This window comes from Crocodylus siamensis, chromosome 8, assembly GCF_052110815.1.
Source record: "Crocodylus siamensis isolate JL-2025a chromosome 8, ASM5211081v1, whole genome shotgun sequence".
In the NCBI taxonomy this organism is placed as follows: domain Eukaryota; kingdom Metazoa; phylum Chordata; order Crocodylia; family Crocodylidae; genus Crocodylus; species Crocodylus siamensis.
In genome coordinates this window covers 9434349-9455030 of record NC_143402.1, presented here as the reverse complement: position 1 = coordinate 9455030, position 20682 = coordinate 9434349, and the positions used below count along the sequence as shown (strand labels likewise).

General features: G+C 46.7%; 1 protein-coding gene across 3 annotated transcripts in view; it reads right to left on the bottom strand.

Moving 5' to 3' along the window:
* Window positions 1-20682, bottom strand: part of PASD1 (PAS domain containing repressor 1) — a 108992-nt gene that overhangs the window by 66163 nt on the left and 22147 nt on the right. The window contains exon 1 of one of the 3 annotated variants that reach the window (XM_090061365.1): window positions 424-557. The exons of the other annotated variants lie outside the window; for them this stretch is intronic. The gene's annotated coding sequence lies outside the window, so the exon portion shown is untranslated. Of the gene's footprint in view, window positions 1-423; window positions 558-20682 lie in introns of those variants that run through there. 3 annotated transcript variants of the gene reach the window in all.

Below are 20682 nucleotides of genomic sequence, written 5' to 3'. Positions count from 1 at the left end.
CAGGGAGGGGGCAACCGCGGCTCCAGATCAGCCCCCTGGATCCGGACTGGACCCCTGGATGCAGAGGGGAACCCTTGATCCAGAGGTGATCCCAGGTTAGCCCCCTGGATCCAGGCTGGATCCTTTGACCCACATGGGACCCCTTGATCCTGAGCGGGCCCTCTGGATCCAGGTTAAACCTCTGGCTCCCTGGATCTGGAGTGGCCCCTTTTGATCCAAACCAGAGCCCCGGGTCCGGATTGGGTCCCTGGATCCAGAGGGGAAGGGGTGGTGCGGAGCGGCCCCCTGCCTCGGGCTGTATCCCTCGATTTCCGAGCGAGCCCCCGTGCTCCCGATCAGACTTTCTGGATCCGGACTGAAGCCCGTGATCCAGGGCAGACCCCCCGGATCCGGAGTGGGCCCCCCGCGCCCGCCGGCACCTACCGCCTAGGGGGCGGCGCGCGGCCCCCGCTCCATGCCCGGCCCCGCCGGCCCCTCAGCGCCGCCGCCGCCGCCGCCGCCGCCGCGCCGCGCACGGACCATGACAGCGCGGCCGCCAGCGCGGGGTGGGAGGGCCGCGCCGCGCCGCGCGGGCCGGGCCGGGCCGGCGGGGCGGGGCGGGGCGGGGTTGTGTGAGGCGAGCGCCGCGCGGGGCCGGGCCGCCCGGGCCGCGTGAGGCGAGCGCCGCGGGGGCCGCGCGGCCCTGCTCTCGCCTCCCCCCGCGCCCTGGGCGCCACCTCCCTGCAACGGGGCAAGCCCCGCACGCCCCGAGTCCGAAGAGCGGCCATCCGGAGGGCGCCTCGAGCCTAAAAAGGCCGAGACCCTCCCGCCGCAGGGCGGGAACTCTGAGGTGGGGTTTCCTCGTCGAGGCCAGGCGCCACGGCTGTGCGGCTGTGCCGGGAGAAGCACCGTTATCCCAGGACAAAAGGGTCAGCTGTCCCTGCGCGCTGTCCTGGGATAAATCCTGAAACCCCCTGGGTCCCAGGGCGAGGCGCAGGAGCCGGTTGTCACCAAGAGCGTGTGAAGGGGGTCGAACGGAGGGCAGGACCGCAGGGTGACAAGGGCGACTGTGTCCGCACCAGTCCCGGGACACTTTGGTGCGGGGAGAAGCGCGGGTGCGTCTTGTCGAGAGCCGAGTGCAACGCCTGAGCCCGAAGTAAAACTGGAAGAGGCCTCCGGGATGGTTGCGAGCAGCCTCCTTTTATCGCAGGCAACATGCCAGACCCTCATCCCCTCCAGAAACTTGACAAACTCCATTTTGAAAGCTGCCACTACTCTGACTGGAAAACCGTCCCCAGACGTCATTGCTCTGGTGACTACAAGTTTTCTGGAGTAAATATGCTCAGGGTCCTTTATACTCTTATATCCTTGGCGTGGACAATGGCTTGCTGCGGAAATATTCCTGTCCATCCCCGCCCCACATGTAAGCGGGTGTCGTTCCCCTGCACGATCTTTGTCTTCCTAGGCTAAACAAGCCTTGCTGCTTTAACCTGCTCACCAAAAATATCAGATCGTGCAGCAGCCTAGCTGCTGGCTCATGCACCTGTTCCAGTTCGACCGCAGCTTTCTCGAACACGGGCAGCTGGAATGAGATGCGCTCCTCTAACTGCAGTCTCCTCAGGGCCGCGTGCACTAGCATTAACGCTACTATAAAAAAACCCAGGGCTTTATTACGTTAAAGAATGCACACACAATGAGAAAAGGAAACAGCTCATTTTCCGGGATTATTACAGGATGCAACAGGTGGAAGAAATGAAAGATTAGGAAATGGGTAGAATGACTGGAAATATCAAATGAGAAGAAAATGGAAGCGGTAGGTCAGTGCTGCCTGTGAGGATGCCAAGCAGGCAACGGGACAAGGCAGGCCCCAAGTTTGTCATGTTCCTGGCTATGCAACTGAGGTCTCGAGCTTTTAGTGCTGGGGAATATCAGTAGGAGAAAGTAAAAGTTGTTTCTAGTCTCTTGGCAGGGGTACAAGTTAGCCACGGGAGTGGGCGATAAGAACAGCGAAGACCCCAAAGAACTGGCAAATTATTTTGCAAAGTAAGTGGAAGATGAGGATATTATTAACCCTCCCCGGTTTTCTTTTACTGCTCGTTACTTGTTTTTCATGCTAAAATCTGATCTTAATAAAGATGTTCCCTGAGGAGAAGCAACACAGGAGAAAGTGCAGTAAACCCATCGATGACATTTCTAGAAAACACTGTGGATGAAAGGACCGTGCTTGAGAGTACGGAGGTTGCCAATCACATTGCTCAGCATAAGGCATCAGCACGTTTCAAAAGTCAGCAACATCTTCCTTAAGCCCTTACTAATGCAGGAGCTCTACAGGTGTGGTTATTGGTAATTTAGGGACGGTCCTCACTGCAGTTCTGACTCAGGCTTGGGCATGAATAAATACCTGGATTAGCCAAGCCCACCTACATGCATTCATGCTGCAGAGTCCAGTGGCTTACACTTACATAGCTGGGTCTTGGAGCTCGTGGTCCCTCCTTCTTCCCGAGTGCATGGTCCCTCCTTCCCAAGTCCCCAGACAGAAGTTTCCTACAGCCACCGAGGAACACAATTCCCTTCCAGATCAACATACTCCTCATTTTTGTCTGTTCCAGTAGTGCTAATACACGGATCCAGCCCATGAGGATGAGCTCCTGCTCTCCGTTAAACTCTGCTCCTGTGCCAATGTAAGACATGGTGCAGGGCACTTCAGCCTGCCTTGTGACCCTCAGGACATAGCACGTAGGGCTTGGCCAGAAGTTCATGCAGCCTGGCTGCTGACAGGGAATGCAGGGCAAGTGAGAAACCAAAGGCTATCTCATGCTCGTGTCACAGAAAGGTGGAGCTGTGCGAGGAGATAGTGATGCTGTTCCCTGTTGTACTATGCACAGCAGTTTATTTGCTGGTGCCTTGGTGTGGTGATAAAGAGACTTCTGCCCTTGATTAAAAGTGGGCCATGGATACAGTTGCCTGACATGTCCTTCTTTTGCAGGCATCCCAGCTCCTCTAGCTGAAAAAATAAATACAACTGAAAACTGTGTCATGTGGTGTGCCATGCAGCAAAAGCTGGTGAGACACCAGGCAGCACAGTTTCATGGCTCATGGAAAAGTAAATCACAAGTGGACTTGTTCTCCTTCCCATGCAGTTATGCAGAACTAGAATGAACTCGAGTGCCCAGAGCAGAGATTTCCTGCCTTGAGCAGGGAGCTGGACTAGATGACCTCCTGAGATCCCTTCCAGCCCTAACTTCCTATGATTCTGGGTGTAGGGAACATTTGCACACTCTGGGAATTCATGGAAGGATTTGCAGCCCTCCTGACCCCCCAAAATTGCGGGGGTTACAGGGTGGTACCTGGGCGGGTATCAGCAGTCTTGCTGGGTGATGGTGCCAGAGGTAGTGCGGGAGCTGATATGGGAAGTGTGGTTTGCAGCTTGGTGAGCCTCGGGGAGTACAGCTGCTCAAACATCTTCCTCTCCTACCCTTTATTCCTCCTCTGTCCATGCTCCAAGTGCTGAAGGATACTTTCTGCAAAGTCTTTCCATCTTCCCTCTCCCGTTTCTCTCTCCCCTGCACCTCCTGACACTGTGCATCCAAAGCAGCCCGCTTTTCACACAGTAGATCCAGGGCACACAATGGACCCAATATACTTCTCACTCATGCAAAACATGACCCTCTCTGGTAAAAGCAGTGGAGTTATAATGGTGCAAGCAGTGTTCAGGCATGGGATTGGAGCCTAGGGGTGGGATTCTGGTATCAAACCAGTTTTAGACTGATCTACCTCTTATTAGCATCCATGGAGTAATTCCTTGTGTGTGTAAATGCAAGATCTGATTCAAAAGGATTGAATAGCAAGGTCAAATTAAGAGTAGTTGTTGTAAGTGCTAAATGCACTAGGTGGACTGAAAGAGGTTATAGTTAAGTGACACATTTGTTAGTTAAAATTTGGATGGATATTACTGTGTCTACAGAGTTGATGTTTCTATGCTAGGCTGCAAGCAGACTAAGGAATTCAAAATTGGACCCCAAAAGGAGCCAGCCGGCAGGATTTTTTGTCACTTACCATGCTCAAAATAAATGTGTGCCTGGACAAAATGAATTAGTACCCTAATAGTAATAATGAATCCTGAGTAATAACATCTTTACTGATACACACCAGCTAAAGAAAACCTTTCAAGCCAGTGAATACCTTTTTCTTTTATAGAAACAAAAGGTGTATCCCTGCATTACTTTCAATTTCTCAAGTGAGAAAAGCCTTGTAGAAAAATCTGGCTGGAGATGAAACACCCTGTGCAGTGATCCTAATTGCTTGACACTGGCAAAGCTAGTTCTCACTTCTGTAAAAAGTAAATCTTGTCATGTTTTTCACTAGGCCAGGCCTGATCAAGCAGAAGTAGGGCACCTCTTTTTATTCCATTCGAGAAAAGTCTCTCGGTATACAAACAGTTATTGAATAAACAATTTGCTTCCTCTTGCTTTCATTTTACTTGCCATGTGTCTGCTCGGTCTGAAGTGCCACTTGTAGTGAACAACGGCTCCAGAGAGAAACGCAAGAAACCTTGTATTCCAAACAGCGGTCAGCTGGCCGGGAGTCCTTTGTAGATATTTGTGGGGGGGGGTCCTACATGCATCTTTCAGACAGGCAAGTGACAGATGTGGAGGAGAGGGTGAGAGTGACGCTCCCTTTGGCAGCTACCAGTAAGTCTCCCTGATCTTGAGGGTGTTTACTGGTTGCAATGTGATGCGGCTCAGAGGCGGATGACCATTAGGCAGGATCCATTCCCTAGTTGTGACACTTGGCACTTACTACATAGGCTTCCCATTTTTAAGACCAGTCCAAATATTAGGCATTTAACCCCACATGTTGGGTTAAACTTGTTGGAGGGGCAGGGTAGAACAAGAGAGAGACCACATTCTGCCCATGGAGCCATGTAAGATTCCCTTAAAGCAGGGGCAGGGAATTATTTTGGGCGGAGGGCCACTTACTGAGTTTTGGTAAGCCATCGAGGACCACATGACAGGCAGTTAGGGGCAGATAAATATTAAGTTTCTAAAATGTTTAGGGGCCCCATGGCTGGATAGAATGGCTTGGAGGGCCACATCCAGCCCGCGGGCCACATTTTGCCCAGCCCATGCCTTAAAGTCACCAAACAGACTCTGTAGGGCCATAATACTGTAGGGCACAGCTTTTGTAGGGCCAGCACGCTGGCAGTTCACTGCCTATCACTGAATTGGAGAGTGGCCTTATCTTCACTTAAAGTAATGCAGATCCCAGTTATGTGGTTGCTTTATAACAGAGGTTCATCCCAAAATTATGGGAATACAGTGCGTTATGGGAAATGCAGGCCAGCCACATGGGGAAACATGACAGCATGAGGGTCCCAGAACCGCTTCCCATGAGACACTGCAATGGGTTCGGCAACACACCTATTTTAAATGTCGACCCCGCTGCAACACAGAGTGGCTGACGTTGATGCCACTGCTAGAGAGGAGCCAAGTGGTTAAAGCACTCACTGGGGACGTGGGAGACCTACAATGAATGCTCAACACCTGAGAGAGGCTCTTTTGCAATGGAGAGGCTCTCCAACCCCTCCTGATGACGTGACTCAACCATGCCTAAGAATGATTCATTGGTCCATTCCTGAGCTGTCCTCACTGCTTAATTCACAAGCCTGAGCATGTGCGAGTGGAAGGGCTTATTTCTCAGTGGTGTGCCCTGGCTGGTGAGGGGTGGTGCATACACCTAGTGGTTAGGATGCTCTACTGGACTGGTAAGTCATAGCTAGATCACCTTCCCTGGGACAGCTTTATGCCACCTATCGCCAGTTCAGAGCTACACTTCCTCTACGCTTCTCTGAACATCTCAGACCCTGGCAGTCCTCTGAAGGGGACTCTAGAAAAGCTCTGGTTAGACACAATTATAGCCTAACCCCGAAGACAAATCCTCATGGGACCAGAGTGGGCAAAACGCGCTTTGCTTCTGTGCTGATTGTGGATGGCTGTAACAGGTCCCCACAGGAACTTGTCTTCTAAGGAATACGCATTGGGCATATAGTAAAACTAGGGAAATGAAAATAAGAGCAAGAGGAGAAGGAAATGCACCCTTGCATCAGGTTTTGAGCATTCCTCATGGTAACTCCTGGCTGCAACTAGAAGGGCAGGATTGAAGGGAGGGAGCTCATTCAGCAGACACCCCTTGCAGGGTCTCTAGGGGAAGTGTCTCCCTCAGACGTCTTCCTTTGCTATCAAGCTGTTATTTGAGTGACCTGGTCATTTTGCATTGTGTTTCAGCATCCTTGATTGATGGGTCAATAATGTACAACAGAACACAAAGCTAGCTGTAGCTTTTTCAGGTTTAGGTTTATACTTCCATGAGCATTTTCAATCCCTATTATAGGGCGATTCTATAGCTTAGAGGAAGGGATGATCCAATAGCCACCCTACAGGCCAGTGCTATTCAGTGGAGCTATTTGCAATAATGGCATCTTTTTGTCTGAATAGTTTCGCAGGGCTGGAATCTATACAGCAACATAGGTTTTGGTCCCATAAAGACTTAGGCACATACTTATGTTTATGTGGTGTAAATAGGACCACGGACATCAATACAAAAATGGATCAAGTTAAGCACACACATATTCTCTATAGGATCAGAGCTTTTCCTGTATGAGCACAAGGAAATTCACTGGTATTTTCTGAAGATGAAAACTCCTACAGACTAAGTTTTGCCTCCAGATTGTACTGTTGGCTGTTTAATAAAAAGCAGAATAAGTAACTGGTAGAATTAATGTAGAAGCTGCAGCTGAAGTTTGTTCTGGATTTTTAAAGTCAACTTTTCTAGTCACATACTCCCACAAAATATTCAACCCAACATTTTGACCATGTAGAAAGTATAACCTTGTGAAACTTCTGCCACAGTCAATCCTGAAACTCCTTGACAGGGACACATTGTATTTGAGAATCCTAAAATACCACTTACTGCCCTGAATTAATGACTGACTTTCCCCAGAGTGGGGGTGTCATTCTACCTCCACCCTGACACACACTTACTAGCAAGAGAGAAAGGAAGTACACTGAAGCACGGAAACATGAGAACCTATTAAGATAAACTCCAATTGATTTCTCTCAGAGATACTTCTCTGGAAGCCACCCACATATATTTACATTTCTGCCACATTGCTAGAATTGCAAGTCTAAAACTTAAATAGGTGTTTGTTCAATTATTAGAGTCCTTCTCAAGGTCTTTGCTCTTGGTTTTCTGATCCTACAAACTGTTTCACCTGACTCTTTGGCTTTTTAAAAACACCTAGTTTGAGAAGCAGACAAAGCTCTCGGGGTAGATGTGACATCTTTTACTAGATTAACTAAATAGTTGGAAAAAAGTTCTTTGCAAGCTTTGGGCATAGCCCTCGTCAGGCACAGGGAGACTCTGCTGGTGCTACGTGTTCTTTAAGGCAAAAAAGAAGCTAATTTACAGCATGCAGGTCTGTGAAAATGCAAATGAGTGGAAATTTGGAAGACAATGGGTAGAGATAGGAGGGAGGGAAATGTGTGAAGGAATGCAAGTGGTCAGCTGGAGCCAGGTTACCTGGGGTATCAGATATCAAGCAGGTTGTACTGTGTCACCAAATCAATATCTATATTAAGTTTGTGTGTGATGTGATGTGATGTGATGTGATGTGATGTATATATAAATGGGAGTGACTGTCTTGTAAGAAGTGTGCACCCACAGGGAATTGGATATTTTTGTCTTTGATACATTTTCAGTGCACGTTCATTCTGGTGCGCAGTTGTTGTTTGGTTTCTCCTATGTATTTTCCACCAGGGCATTTGGTGCACTGGATGAGATATATTACATTTTTGGAAGTGCAGGTGTAAGATCCAGGCTGTAAATTTTAGCTCTTTTGGTGTGGCTAGGGCGATTGCTGGTTTTGTGTAGATATGTATGTTGGCCCGTGGGTTTCTTGTACATGGTAGTTTGTATTTTACCAGTCTGGATATTGAACATGTTGGTGCTGGAGTATTCAAGAGACAGTCTGATGGAGGGGTGATAATTGTTGAATTTCTGATGGAAATCAATCAGAGACTGCAGGTTTTCAGTACAAATGATGAAGATATTATCTATATATCTTAGGATTAGCATGGGTTTGATGGTGCAGTTCTTGAGGATTTCATCTGCCAGGTGGACCATAAAAAGGTTGGCCTATTGTGGGGCCATTCTGGTGCCCAGAGCTATGCCCATGGGCTGGAGGAAGTGTTGGTTGTTGCAACTGAACTTACATGTGACAATGAAGTATACAAGTTCAGTAATACCTTGAGATCTGTACTGAGTTGTAATTTTGCTCTTGTGGGTATGTGAGGCAGGCTTGGATGCCAACCTGGTGTGGGATGTTGGTATATAAGCTGGTGGCATCCATGGTGGCTAGGAGGGCATTAATGGGAAGGGGGTCTATGTTTGAATTTGAGAGGTTGCATTACAATGAAAAATGAGAAACCTGCCCTCACTCACTCAAGCATCAGAAGGGGAGGGGAGACAAGGCATCAATTTGTGCTAGTGCAGGGCTGATTTCAATGGCAGAGCTGGGTTGGAAAGGAAGCTGCACTCTGTGGTGCTCCGGTTAAATACTGCAGCCCACGTGTCCATCCCCTGCCCCCAAGCCTGAGTTGGGTAATGAGAAGAGATCAAATAGCCTGACCACAAACCCTTGCGAGTGCAATGAACGGGGCCTATGGTATACTCCCATTGACTTCAGTAAGGACAGATGGTCACCTGTGATTGCTATCTTGTCTGCTAGGATGGAAAAAAGAGGCTCTGCCTGCCCTGTTCTGACCCAAGTAATTTCTTCATATGATTTAACCTTCACATAGGATGGCACCTCCAAATTTAATTGAAGCTAACTGAGTCAATCGCTATTTAAAGAACAAGCTTCCTCTTTTGGACACATCTGAAACACTTTAACTCGGATCCTGCCATAGCCCTGTGTATGCGGAGCTCAGTTCAAATGTCTCTCTCTTTGGGGAAGCCTTCATCTTGCTCTGTATAGTTAAGAGCAGGGAAAGAAACACAGTGGCACTGAGTTGCAAACGTGGCCTGCCTACTATCAAGTGTGGAGCATCTGAATCCCTCTCATACCGTAACTGGGAACCCCCAAAGCAACTTAGAGCCCTGCTTAAAAAAATACAAGAACTTTTTGGTGCAGTTAATTGTAATTGCCATCAAGAAGAAGTAATCGGTGCACCCATCTAGTATAACAAAATCTTCTCTGATAAGCATTCTTATGATCTGATGTCATGCCTAACTCGAAGCAAAATTATTTTGCCTAGCTACATGAATAAAAATAGGGCCAAATCTTTCCTTACTCATGCCAGCATTTCCATGAACTAGGAAGGTTTGATTCATTTTTGTTTCTGGCATTAGCTGAGCACTCCAGGGAAATGCATGCATGCTGACATTCATTTTGCTTGTGTGTTCAGATCCCTCAGAGACTGTGCTGGACGCAAATTCAGACTGCTGTATTTAAATATGGGGTAAGTGGGCATGAATTACTGTAGGCAACAATCATCTCTGATTATTCTAATTAGCCATTGAGAAGCTTTACAAAACAGGGACATGGCAAAGTGATCTAGTGAGAAGCCGTTTCAAAAAGGGTCACAAGCTGCTGTGCACAGGAGGACTGAAAGAAGCCAAATATGCAGAGGAAGTACTGTGTGATAGGGGTTCAGGAGGCTGAAAGTGGAGTTGTTTGCTCCATGTGGCAAGTGAAATCCAAACCACGTGGTCGAAGCACAGTGGAAGGCACAGCAAACCTATGGGAAGGCCTGTTTCAGGGCTGGATGGCGGTGACTATGCTAAGTTACTGGCAAAGTCTAGGAACGTAGGCCATTTAGCAGGCCGGAGATGTTGGCAGTTAGCTTATGAAATCTACTGTGATAAGCACTGTCATTTTTAACTACATAGTGTTTCAGCTGATGCTATTCTTATTCATAGCAAGACTGTTACATTTTCAAATGTCACTTAATACCTTCCAGGGACTTCTGCAATTAGTCATTGCATGCAGACATATTCCTGTTTTTTTTGCTGGTGTGATGAGTGTCAAGAATCAGCACAGCAAACAAGAAGTTAATGGCTTCACGTAGGTTTCTATCCAAGACAAAATATGCACATGCCCTAGCCCAAGCTGCCCTATTGGTTGCTGGAAAAGTCTTTCATTGGGGAACTGCTCTGCTGCCAACATGGATAAAAGTAGTAGCCATCTGGTCAAGGAGAAGTTGCAGTTGTCTCCATACCTTCCAGTTGCTTTCTGCAAGCTACTGCCATCCATCTTCTGTTTTACTCATGGTTAGCAGGCTCTCAGCTGTATCAATCACATCCAGACCCTGGGTCACTGGAAATCACTGAGGTATAAGGGCAAGTGTCATCTGCATGTTGAAGGCACTTGTTCCCTGCAGGTGTCTTCACATACACGTTGAGCAGGAGGGAAGACAAAGCAGACCATTACTGAGCAGACCACAGGAGAGAGAACAGAAGTGAAGTCGTCTCATACAGCCTCCCGAGATGTCTCCAAAAAAACCCCACATCCACAGATGAGCCAGGAAGACCTTGTAATCATGAGTACTTCTTTTTGTATGACAAAACCAGCGTCCGGCCTCCCCACCAGGCATGATGGACATAGGTGTAGACCTTCTGCAAAACAACTTCTGCAATGTTAATTTAAAATGTGCCTAGAAAATGGATGGCCATGATCCAGAGCACTTTAGAGCCCATGGGGACTCTATCATTCCTGAAATGTTTCCGTTGTTCTCCAACACTTCAGTATTAAAAAATGAATAAATAAAAAGCCCATGCACTGGAAAGGTTAATAGCCTCATCTACTTCCAAAGAAAGAAAAAAAATCAATAGGACTTTTCCATGGACCTCATTAGGAGTTGGGTTGAACACAAAAGGACACAAGTGTCATATTCTCAAGCCATCAGCAGTTCAACCACTGCCATGCTTAAAGTGGAGAAAAAGCAGGTCAACATTTGAGCTTTCTAACCTTGCCAGGGAAACCTTACCTGCCTTGTTTAATGACCTTAAACATACTGACGTGTGGTGTTGTGTCAGCTAGCCTGCAGAGCTGTGTGAGATGTTACAGCAGTCACAAACACAGCAATGCATACCTTTCCCCTGTGCTCAGAGGAGGTGTTAAAAGTCATTCAGGAACGGACTGGAATGTCACGGGACATTTCTCTCCTGCTAACAACATTACAGATTCAGTAGAAGTTAGTGGTGACATAAACCCACTGACACAGCAAACACATTTCGTGGTGTATGAACATCACATGCAACTTCTTTCTTGCTGATGAACGTGGCTTTGGTGTCTCTCTGGAAGAAAATCTTATTTGGAATTTCTCCACCTAAACAGGAATTTCAGGATCACCAGCTTTGGTCAGAGTGTATTAGGAAGGGCTGGGGCAAGAGCAGCTTGAATTGCATGTTTATAATCAGTCTGCATGAACTTCTTTTGCTGCAATGGTTCAAGGGAAATGGACTGTTTCCCCCCAAACGTGAAGCTCTTTCGTCTGAAACAGCCACATGGCTCTTGTTGCGGGAGTGACTGTGCAGCTCCCCCGGCACAGCTGCGCCTCTGGTCCTGCTTCTGCCATCTAAGGTCTAAGACCCTGCTACATTGTCTGCAACAAACTGCCTTCTTTTAGTGTGGAGAGCAAACAAGGAGCTTCCTGAAAACCACTTCTGTAAATCCTGTAATGAGTTTCCTTGAAGAATACTTGTGGTGGGCCAAGTGGAGCCCCAGGTATGCTCCTGAAGGAAAGTCTGTCTTTGCTCCCAGTGCAAAGCTGTAGTAACTCTTTGGCACACTGTTTAAAACACAGTAGCTCTTCTAAACCTCATTAATAAGGAGTAATTGTTGAATGTCATGGAAGCTTGGCTCCCAATCTCTTTTTTTTTTGCCCCTCTGCCTAATACTTCTTCTTGCATTGGTCCTAACCTAGAGAGCAAAAGCAATTTCACATGAGAAGAACAAGAGAGAGAGAGAAAGACTAAAAATAACCATAGTATTTTCTGTGGGCCTGTGGTCCTTTCACTTACAGAGCTCAGATTGGCCTGCCTGAGAGACAATTGCTGGAAGATAGGGGCACTCAGCAGGGGCACTACAGCCCGGTTATTCCCTTCTGCTATGCAGGCTACGTATGGCTATTACACATGTGGCACAGACAGCTACCACTGCATTAATCATACTGAAACCACGAAGAGGGAACATGCTGCAAAGGGAACGTGCTCAAAAGAGACAGCTTTTAAGAGAAGAGTTATGCTTAAAGAAGAGAGCACAAGTTAAGGATACCCATGGGAGAATTCAGCTTGTACTCTGGTCACTTAGGCAGCTTTCATGCCATTGTTTACTGCTGTAGTTGCTATGGGAAATCTGAATATTTGCCATGACAACTGCAGCAGTGTATGTATGGCCTGCAATCTACCTCACACCGAAACATTTTCACTCATACAGGATGCAAGCATTCTGCACTCTTCCACCCACCCATCTGATTTTTGATTCTCTTTACATATAAAGGATTGTAATGAGTGGCGATTCAATTCACCCAGCGTTGGTAGTGTGATATTGCCTGGTATCCACTGCCCCCACCGAGCTCCTGAAGGGCACTATTCAGCGGTACAGCTCAAAGCACTTTACAGGTGACCCCTAGCTTACAGATGGGGAATCAAGCAGCAACCTGCCCCAGGTCAGCCAGCAGCACAGTAGACAGCAGCTAGGAACAAAATCCACACCTCCAGAGTCCTAGCCTCATGCACTGCCCACTCCAGGAAACCATGCAGCTATGCACACCTGGCATTTATTTGCAAACCAAAAAAGAGCTGGCTTTTGCATTGGGAAAAGTGAAGCAGTGCCAGGCAGAGGGAGGACGTGTCACTGTGGCAACAGAGAGACTGGGCGATCTGGCAGGTGTCTTCTGTTTCAACCAATGTTGCTTCTAGCAACAGGTGGAGGGAAATGCAAGGAAATCCAATTCTGCTCTCACTACGGTGATAAAGTTGTGATTTGCCCTGCGCGCCCGTGGAGCAGATGCATGCTCCACTTTGCTGTCTGTTAGGAGGCACTAGACTGCCAACGGGGGTGGGGGAACAGCTGGCACCCTAGGGCTACCACTCCCCAGGTGCTAGGGGCTTGATGAATGGATAAGACCTCCAGCCCCAGTACACAGGCCAGCCCAGTCAATCCAGAGCAGTAGGGAAAAACCTGCCAGTCAAAACAGCCACAGCTTGCATTCCCCTGGAGCAAAGTCTGCACACACCTCCGCTTACTCACGAGTCACAACTAGACAGAACGTCATCATCTAGTCCATTAAAAACCAGTCCACTGACCAGTCCCTATTTGTATCAAAGGTAGAATCCAGCCAATGAGGATAAAGCTCATGACATTGCTTTGTTTCCTCTGCTCGACCTACAGCAAAGCAGCACTTACTGCATTGTGGCTTGGACTTCCTCATACAGATGTGCACACTTTTCTTCATGCTGCTTGCACCAGGATCCTTGGGTTTTTTCCACAATCACAGACTCCCAATGTTCGGGTAAATGTTCTGCCGTGCAGTTAGATGGGCTCTAGCTTAAACAGGTTTTTTTGCCAGTTAATGGAACATGGAAGTTTCCAAAACCCCTAAACCTGAACAAGTTCAGAGTCTGAAAAAATGACTTCTGATCAGGATTTATCAGTAACCTGAAACAAAGAAGGCGCTGACAGTATAGATACTTGTGAAAACCATTCATCAACGCCAGTCGCTGTTACATTGATCGTTTGCTTCTTGAGGCTGCCAAGCACCTTCCCAAATGCAGGGTGAAAAAAACCATTTTGTTTTTATAGTAATATTTTGACTAAAGGTGAACAATCTCCTTCAATTACCTAAAGCAAATCATGTTTCTTTTGGCTTTGCATCTGTTTTCCTGCGTAGGAAATAATATTGACAGTTTTTCCATTGTTTAAATTCAGACAGTTGCAGTGATTAAATGTGAATCTGGCAAATATTATTTTTTGCCATCAATATGGCTTCCTAGGGATTTCTATAACTGTTACTATTCAAAACTGAATGATTACGGAGATTGCTTTCTCTGATGCTATAAAAATCCAATACGCACAGCAAGAAGCAAACAAACTCCGTAATACGGTCTTGCAAATCTCTCCCCACCCTTCTGTGCCAGCTTAGTCACATTTAAACAGGCAAAATAAAAATCAGAGCAGATTTTTCACTGGAATCAACATCGTGAATGGAAAAAACAATTTTTTTGCCAGAGATGGTAGGTTTCAGGACAGCCAACATAGGAACTTTAACCCCCAAAGCTGCAATGATGGTGTATCTTCAAGGCTTAATCCAAAGACCCCCTGAAAGAAAAAAAAAATCAAGGGAACTTACTCCATTGACTTCAGTGGGCTTTGAATCATGCCTTCAAAGAAGAATGGATGAAAGACCATTGCACACTTACGTCCTCCTCTGCAGCGGGACCACCTGTAGCAGCCCGCTTGCCTGATGCTTCTGACGCATAGTAATTTTACCTGCAAGGCCAGGGCTGGTCCCCAGGCACCAGGGTGCTTTGCACAAGCCCTGCCTCTCACCTCTCCACACCTTTCACTCAGGCAGCACACAGACTCAGCTTCCTCACCCTAACCAGTTTTAACCAAGGGCTGGAAACTTAGAGAAACAAGTGACATAGCTTGCCAGAGTGTCTAAGCCACAGCGGCAGAAGGAAGTTTGTGGGATAAGCATGTCTCTGTGCTAGAGAAAGATCTCTGTTCCTCCTGCCCAAATAAGCAGTTGACTCGGTGCCATCCTTGTCATCCAATCGTGCTGTTACACAAGCCGGTAGTAAGAGCCTGCATTTAAGAGTTCATGCATCTCCATCTTCTCATAAACCCCCTCTGGCTGCCTTCCCTTTTGTAAATAAATATATGTAGCTCTTGTGGGCAAGGTCTTATCAGATAAAACAGCCACCTTGGGAACATTTGAGGCGTGAAAACTTGCACCAAAAAAGCAAACAAGACCATATACTCCAGGTGATAAGATGTGCCCATGAACTTGTATATAGGCAACTCGTAAATCTTTGTCATGATCTTGTATTTCATGATAGCTCTGTATCGGTGCTCTTCCTCCTCCACCCAAAGAAAAATGAGCAAGCAGGGAACAGGCTGTTCTCCTAATATCATTCTTCGTCTGCCCCTCACTTGGTTGACCACATCATGGACTTTCTGATTCAAATCCACCTACACCCTGGCCCCCTCAGATGAGCTTGGTTTTCCATTTGAGACGGGGTTATTTCGTTTTGCAGATCTAAAGCCCTGTTAACTCACTTCACTGACTGCAGATGAGGCCTGCTTTTAAATGTGCTGGCACCATATCTCAAAACAAAGAATAAACATGCCATTAAATAAGGAGGACCATACTTTCCCCCCCCTTCTCTCCCCAGAAAAAAAGGAAAAGTCAAATAAAGTCTACTGGGCTTGAATACCAGCTGGAGTTTCACAATGATGGTCTGGAGAAGTTTCACACTGCTACACAAAGCGGCTCCTCGCCTCCTTTCAGCCGGGCACTGTTCATCAGAGGGGCAGCAGGTGGACAGGAGGATTTCCCAAAGCCCTCCCAAAGGCAACCAACATACTGGCTTCTCTTTAAAAAGCAACTGTTAAGCCCTGGCTCAAGAAACCAGCTCTCGTGTGAATAATCTTGCTAATTATAGATGAGCCTCCCAGTTTGGGAAGGCTCTGGCAGTAGCAGGAACCCTCCATCTTCTCTGACCAAGCCAGGTCTCGTCTTAGACCTACCTATGCCAACCTGTGCTGATCTAACTGAACAGCGATCGCCTGCTTGCAGCGTGGATGTTTGGGGGCCGGCGGGGGATCGGGAAAGAGTCACGTGTCCACACTAACGTTTTAAGGCCTTTCAGTCATTTCTGACAGAGTGAACCAAGGGGAGCTGTTGACACAGCTGCAAACAACAGCAGGAATAAATGGAGTCAGTTTTGAGTGACTCCCTTCCCCAGCTCCGGAGGGCACTGGACATCTTCCAAGAGGCAGATAACACCCAGCCCCGCATTTCTATTTCAGGTCTCGTTCATCGGAGCCGCCTGGCGCGGTTGATCGGCTTACCTAGCATCTTGCCAGGATCAGGGCTTGATCGAGGGCAAGCTGCCTGCAACTCAATCCAGATAAAACTAAGGTTACGCTGCTGGGCTTAGGAAACCAGGGGCTGAATGAGGAGGGCTGCATCTGCTTCCTGCATAGGAGCCCTCTATTGTTTGGCTCTCCAACGGGCTTGCTGCAAGGGGTACTGTACATCCAGGACACAGAGAATGCTTTTCATTAGCTGCTCTCTAGCCCAGAATAATAAAACCCCTCCTTTCAAATGTAGATCTTACCTGCCCTAACTACCCAGAGCACAGACTTCAGCAGTGCCTTCTACGCAAATCATCTGCTGCTTAGGTACTCATGCGGCAAGCTGGTACGCTGCTGCTGTTCAAGAGGATGTTTCACAATGAACTCCATAATCTCCCCGTTCATTTCTAGGCACAACTGAGACGTTAACCTATAAACAAGGTGGCTCCCAGTTACCCGTGTTATAGCAAGCCTGAGCAGGAACCATGACAGCCAAGGTGCTAATGCTACAGGGACAAATTCACAGATGCTAGGGTTGGAAGGGGCCTCTGTAGGTCATCGAGTCTGACCCCTCCCTGCCCTGGCAGGAAAGAGCGCTGGGGTCAGAAGACCCCAGCTAGGTGCTTGTCCAGTCTCCTCTTGAAGACCCCCAGGGTGGGGGAGAGTGCCACCTCCCCTGGAGCCCATTTCAGATTTTGGCAACTCTTGCTGTGAAGACGTTCTTCCTAATGTCCAACCTAAATCTGCTCTCCATCAATTTGTGGCCATTGTTCCTAGTTACTCCAGGGGGTGCCCTAGGAAATAGAGGATCTCCTATTCCCTGCTGCCCTCCCCTGATCAATTTATAGGCAGCCACAAGATCACCTCTCAGCCTTCTCTTGTGAAGGATGAAGAGATCTAGGCTCCTCAGTCTCTCCTCGTAGGGCCTTGCCTGCAGGCCTCTGACCATACAAGTGGCCTCCTCTGAACCCTCTCAAGATTTTCCACATCCCTCTTGAAGTGCGGCGCCCAAAACTGGATGCAGTGCTCCAGCTGTGGCCTGACCAATGCCCCAGAGAGGGGAAGCATCACCTCCTTGGACCTGTCCATCATGCATCTGCTAACGCATGATGAAGTGCGGTCAGCCTTGTTGATCACTTTGTCACATTGACGACTCACGTTCATCTCGGAGTCAACTGTTATGCCAAGATCGCTTTCTGCTGCTGAGACGGTCCTCCCCCAGCCTGCGGTGATTCTCTCTGCCCAGGTGCAGCACTTTGCACCTGTCTTTGTTGAACTGCATCCTATTTTGTTCTTCCCGTTTTTCCAATCCATCCAGATCCGCCTGGATCCGTTCCCTACCCTCTGGTGTGTTAACTTTGCCCCCTAATTTGGTATCATCTGCAAACTTGGACAGTGTGCTCTCCACACCCTCATCCAAGTCACTGATGAAGACATTGAATAGCACCAGTCCGAGGACCGAGCCTTGCGGGACTCCACTGCCCACATCTTTCCAGGTCAATACCAACCCATCCACCACCGCTCTCTGGGTACAACCCCTAAGCCAATTTGCCACCCACCTGGCTCAGTCAGCTTCATTTTTAATGAGGGGACCTTGACTGGATAATACATTTCCCGGTATTTGGTTTAGCAGAGCGCAGATTTGCTGCTCTTCAAGCCTCATGGGAAAGTCTACAACCTTTAGAGATTTCATCAGGGAAGACCAGGCCAGTGAGGGTGATTTTTGTTTTTAAGCTGTGTATGTTGTAGTTGAGCTTTGCCAAGAAAGCCTCAAAGAGAATTTTGCCCATAGGCTCCTTCACAGTGGTTATTTCATCTGATACTCCTTGTTGAAGCTTCATAGCCTCCATAATCAGTTCGAAACTGAAACTTTAGGCCCATAGCTATTGTGTCTGCACAATATGCAAATGAAAGCTTTCCTCTGAGGTAATCAAACTCATCTGAAGCCTGGACTTGCTTGTTTGCAGATGAGCCATGTTTATGAGGGGCACTGAATAAGAGGAGAAAATGGGATGCCGGAGGATTTGCATTCCTGGGTCTTGGCTTCTCCAGGAAATGTCTCAGAGGTACAGCTCGTCACTTGGCGCCGACGTCACGTTGGTGGATCGTGGCATTTCAGATGATGTTTATTTAACTACTGGGTGAAAGTACTTGGAAAGAAGTTGTTGCCTGTTATGTCGAACCTTTGTTGTTTTTTAAATACAGAAGGACATAATGGATCCCTGTTAGGAACCTTTCTCTACACAAAGAATAAAAAAAATTAACATGCTAATTAATCTAAGAGCTGAAAACCTGAACGCCACATTAAAAGCAAAAAGCAGTGAACTATAGGCAAGACCAAAAAAAATTTGATGGGCCTGAGTGCGCTATGTTGCAATGCTTGGGTATTTAACTTCTCCACTAAAGATTAAAAAGATACGTCTTAGGGCAGAGGTTTTTGGAAAATGGTATATTGTTGACCTAAACCTGGCATACACGGCACATAAGTGAAAGCAGCCCGTGATGAACTTAATGGTTGTTTATTATGAGACTGACATTATAAGTGCTTCATCAAACAGTCTGAGTTTAAAGATGCCCCAGAAGTGCCACAAGGAAGACTCACTTAGATTTTTAAAAATCCTTTCAAAATGGTAATCTGAAAGACCTTTGCTTTTGTTCCCTCATAAAATACTGGGAAAAGATATCGTAGGAAAAGTTAAAGAGATGAGTTTTCCCAAATAAGTTCAGGGCTGATAAATGAGAGCTGTGAAACAAGCATAATGCATATTCTCTTACCCCACTTTGTATGCTTGAGCACTGGGTTGAAGTGTACGAGCTGCAGGGCTTGCAAATTATTTTAGAATAGTTCAAAAGGTACAAGCATGGTTTCAAGCCTAGCATATAATTTTATTTTTTGCTGCTGAGTATACTGATTTGCAAGTGGGAGAAATGAGGGAAGTAGGGCTTGATTGAGCAGTACAATAGAAAGCTTAAGGCGTAATTCTCTTCTAAGATCAGCTCTTCCTATGAGCAGTGGAAGACAGCCTATGTAGAGAGTAAAACATCAGAGCTGATGCCCAGCTCATGGCTCTTAACAAAACATTTTTAGCTTAGAAGTATTGCTTTACAGAGAAAGACGGAAAGATGAGAATTATATTTTGCATACATTAAAGAAAAATCTTGCATAAATGAAAGCCTAACACGTGTGGTGACTCCACTGAAGGAAAGGGAAGAGGAGCCTTGTGTGTGCATGTAAAAGCTTTTACAATGTTCATGTTCTTAGATCTTCGTGTAAGATTCCTGGTCAAACAAACTGGCTGTTAACAAACAAGCTACTTATTCATCTCTAGGGAAATCCAAAGGGAAGAGGTGAGGCTGACCTGTTTTAAACCTGTGGAGTCACTTTGCAGGGTGGGAATCTGCCAAATTTTGGTGGAAAGCGATACAGAGAGCTACACAGGACTCTTTGTTTCCTTTAACGGAGAGGACGTTGCAGTACAAACATAACATATTAAATATAATGGGGAGAGTTCAGGATATACAAAACAACCTATTTAAATGTAAATGCAGATGGGTTTTATCCACAGCCTGTTGAAGCCAATGGAAAGGGCTCCAGTGAGACTTGCATCAGGTCCCTTGCAAAGTATCTTACGCTAAGCATGTGTGTTAATGCACCATACTGACACATGCCCATCAATATCTTGCACAATAGATCATATCTCTTTTTTAAGCATGCAAAACACTGTTGTTCAACGAGGGAACGCTTGGTTCTTTATCCCTAAAAGAACTCAGTTCTGAGCTTGTTATAGCACTGGATGTTTGAAAAGTATGTAAGACTTCCAGAATGAATTGCAAGACTTGTCAAAATTCATCAGCAACATTCAACTCAGGACAAAGAGAAACAACCTACACAGCAAAGCCTAACATAAGATATCTTGAACAGCCTGCTGTTAACTCATTATTTCATTGGCATTGTAAGGTCTAAATGCAACAAATAGACAGTTTTCCAAAGTACTATGCACAGGAGGCATTAGAACCTAACAAATATCACTTTTTTTTTTTTGGCATGGAGAAAAACATGCATCCCTTATTCAAGTGGTTATCACAGAGTAATATGGGAGAACCAAACCTGATCTAGGAAAATTACCCAGCGATGTTGTAATCACAGACAACTGAGCTCTTTGATTTGCAAAAGTGTTCATGAATCAATTTTGCTTCATCATCCAGCCAGCTTGGCCCATCAATGAAATTGGCACTATGACAAATGACTTTCCGATTTTCTCATGGGAGTTACAAGTACTGGATTAACACTGATGAAGTGCCTCGAAAAGAAGAAAACAACTGTATGATAAGAACCACTGGTAAGAAGCCTGCACGTCTGCTCAGATTCAACTAGATTCAAATGCTAGGATCCAGGGTTATTTTGTTTCTTTGCTTTCTTAACCAGACCACATAATCTGCTCTCCCATCAAAACGGCAGACCAACTTCCGTAGTACAGAGAGATTGCGGGTTTCAATACTGCTCATATCAAACTGGCAGTCCCTTTTCCGTGTCACCTTTATAAGACTGTGTTAAACGT